Source organism: Leucoraja erinacea, unplaced genomic scaffold (genome assembly GCF_028641065.1).
Source record: "Leucoraja erinacea ecotype New England unplaced genomic scaffold, Leri_hhj_1 Leri_101S, whole genome shotgun sequence".
Taxonomy (NCBI): Eukaryota; Metazoa; Chordata; class Chondrichthyes; order Rajiformes; family Rajidae; genus Leucoraja; species Leucoraja erinaceus.
The window spans coordinates 335,552-339,039 of record NW_026575253.1 but is presented as its reverse complement, the minus strand read 5'-3'; positions in this window follow the sequence as shown (position 1 = coordinate 339,039).

Genomic DNA, 3,488 nt, shown 5'->3' with positions numbered 1-3,488 from the left:
TAGATAGTAAATAGTCATAACACACAGTAGAGAAAGTTTAGTCTGACTTAACAGTCCTTTTATTTTCCAATAAAACAAATTCAAATAACGGAGACAGAGTATTCCTGCAGTAAATACTTTACCCAACTTTTTAAACATTTCTAACTTTAAATTGTTTTCTTCATTTTCTCCGCCTAATCCATGAGTTCGTGTTTTTGCTTCATTCTCTTTTTTGTATTTCCTCCTCTGTGGATCATCTTTTCCTTGCCATGTTTTTATCATTCACAGTATTATTGATTGATTGATACTTTATTGTCATGTGTATATCATCGTATATCATGGACTATATATAATCCTTGGTCTGAATTCTTCCTTGTGGGCGACGCGACTCACGTCGCAGCGGCCTCTGCAGTCCGTCTGTCTTTTTATTATTTTTTGTCTTATTTCAATATAGTTTTTTTTTTTTTTTGACGGGGTATGTGTGTGTGGGGGGCGGGTGGCGGGGAAACTTTTAAAATCTTTCCCCTGCACGGAGAACCCGACCTTTTCCTTGTCGGGTCTCCGTTGTCGTTGGGGATGAGCAACGTGGAGCGGCTTCCAGCAGGAATGACCTGGGGCTCCAGTCACGGAGCCTGCGGACCTACTCACCATTGTAGAGCTGGCCAAGTTTGGAGCGGGAGGAGCGGTGGTGGCGCTCTGCTGCAACCTGACCCCGAGATTCGAAGGCTTACCGCAGGTCTGGCAGACAGGAACACCGGGAGCCCGCGGGTCCCTGCTGGGAGACCGTTTTTCGGGGCTTCTGCAATGGTGACTCCTCCCGCCCGAAGAGTACCTGGAGCAGGGGCCTTACATCACCGCCCCGCGCGGCTTGGAATGGCCGCGGGACTTTGCTAGCGCCGGCCGGGGGCTTCAACAACAAGACCCGGAGCGCGGCCTTGCATCACCTGGCGCGGCGTTAATGGCCACGTGACAATTACCATCGCCCACCGGGGTCTTTGACTCTGACATCGGGAGGGGAATGGGGAGTGCAGGGGAGGGATAAGTTTTTGCCTTCCATCACAGCGAGGAGGAGATACGCTGTGATAGATGTCTGTGTAAATTGTGTTGTGTTTTGGGTCTTTTTCTTGTGTGTATGACTGCAGAAACAACATTTCATTGTAAATAAAATTGTATTGTATTGTATTGTATTGTATTCGGTACAGTGATATACCTTGTTTTGCTTATAATACTTCGGCACAATACGTTGGCCGACCGCCATCACCCACATGGGCAACAGCCCTCTGACGGCCCTTCTTGCCCAATGATGGCCCTTCTTACCCAGCCTCCAACCCTGTCCTTGTCCCTTGATCGCAGCCCAGTATGGTCTTGATTGGCTCCAAGCCAATGGCTGGGTCCACACCAGCATGACTGCACAGCGCTCACCGGGAGCATCAGCCTAGTTATTCACTAAGGTGCCTGTTTCTCTATTGACTACCCCAGACCAACAAAGAAATGAAAACTTTAAAATTGATTATTTATTTTTTGACTCTCATGGCCCATGATCAGAGGGCTGTGGAGGACTAGTCAGTGGATATTTTTAAGGCAGAGATAGATAAATTTAACTTCGGAGTCACGTGAGTGACTACGTGAAGACCCCGTCCAGCACGCATGCGTGACATAGCATCTCACGCAGGGCAACAGCGACGAACGGGAGTACAGGCGCTCCCGCTAGAAGTTTAAAAAACAGGATCTCCAGGTAAGTAACTTACACTGAGGTCGTGTTTTTTTCGAAACCCTTGTTCTGGTTTGTTCACTCACAGGATGAACAAGGGAAAACAAGCAAGAAAGTTCGTACCCAGGAGAGTTCCAACAGTGGGGCGCGACCGGCGGCACCTGGACCGCACACACTGCGGTCCACAGTCACCGATAGCAATTCCAAGCCGAGCCCAGCGCCCCTAGCACAGCCTGAACAACAGCAGCGGGCTGGAGGTAATGCAAAACGGAAGTCGGACCGGCCGGTATATTCAGACGAGTCCGGTGCGGAAGACTCACCGACCGAGAGCGGCAAAGGTGGCCGTTTGAGCTGGATGGAAAGGCTCATGGAGCAAATGCTCCAGCGAGACTTGCTCCGGGAGATGGGACAAGCTCGCCAAGGGAGCACAAGCACTCCTGCTCCAGTGCACTACCACGCACTGGCCATCGCATCTCCCTCAGCAGAGGGGAGCGTTGGCGACCAGGACTGGGCTGGTCAAAAACAGGGGTCGCTGGCTGAAGATACTGGGAGTATGCTCGAGGTACAGGAACAGGAAATGCTGCTGGGGAGTGGTGAACCGCTACGCGGCAACACCGTGAGCGGGACGTCCGTTACAGCCTAAACTGGCGGCCAGCATTGCCTACCTGCCCTTTAAACCACTGCAAAAACAGGTAGTCAATGAGGCGTTGGACCTCTACATGCCTCCTGAAAACTGCAAATCTGGGGGTACATTCGGCAGGGTATCAGAACCCAAGAATTGAAACTGCAGAAAATATTGAAGCTCCTGACGTCGGCTATCACCTCCTATGCTCGTTCCGTGGATGGGGTAGATATGACAACTAACCAGCAAGATACCCTGACTCTACTGTGCAACACACAGTACGAGATTAACAACCTCCGTAAGGAAGCAATAAGACCTGCCCTCAATCCTAAATTTGCAGGACTGTGCAGAACACCGGTCTCAGAACCACAGATCCTGCTATTTGGCAAGGACTTGCCCAAGCAAGTCAAATACCTGGATGAGGAATCCAAAGCATTTGGCCTCTTGAGGGCAGGACCTGGAATGAGCAGAACCACTCAACCCAGACGGCAGTACCCCATCGCATCCACCAGTCGGCATCAACTTCATGGGACTGGTGAAAGCTCGGGGCCCGCACACCATCCCCAGAAGCCTTTTTTAGGCCAGGGCCCAGAGCGGGCCCCATGGAAAATGCGCCACCCCCACACAGCACCACCCCGACAGACAAGGAACCAGAAACAGAAGAAATGAATACACCACCAATAACAATGGAGGTAGGTGGGTCTGGTTCCCAACAGTACATAAAAGGTGGGGGAATTGTGCTAACAGGGGGGAGACTACACCTGTTCATGGAAGCATGGAGGACTATCACACTTGATAGTTATATACTTAACAGTATTCGAGGATACAAAATTGAATTTATTCAAGAAAACATGCCACCAGTTCAGCATGCACCCCAAAGGGATTTTACCCTCTCACTAAAAGAAAAACTGGAGTGACAAGCAGAACTGGTGAGGTTACTTACAAAAGGTATCATTGAGAAATCTGAACATGAACCTTTGGAATTTGTTTCAAATATATTTACCAAAAACAAAAAAGATGGTGGATGTCGCATCATCATTGACTTAACTACATTGGATACTTTTGTTAAGTATATACACTTTCAAATGGAAACATTTGTGACTGCCAAACAACTGATTACCAAAGGATACTTTACAGCAAGCATCGATTTAAAAGATGCATACTATTCTGTACCTA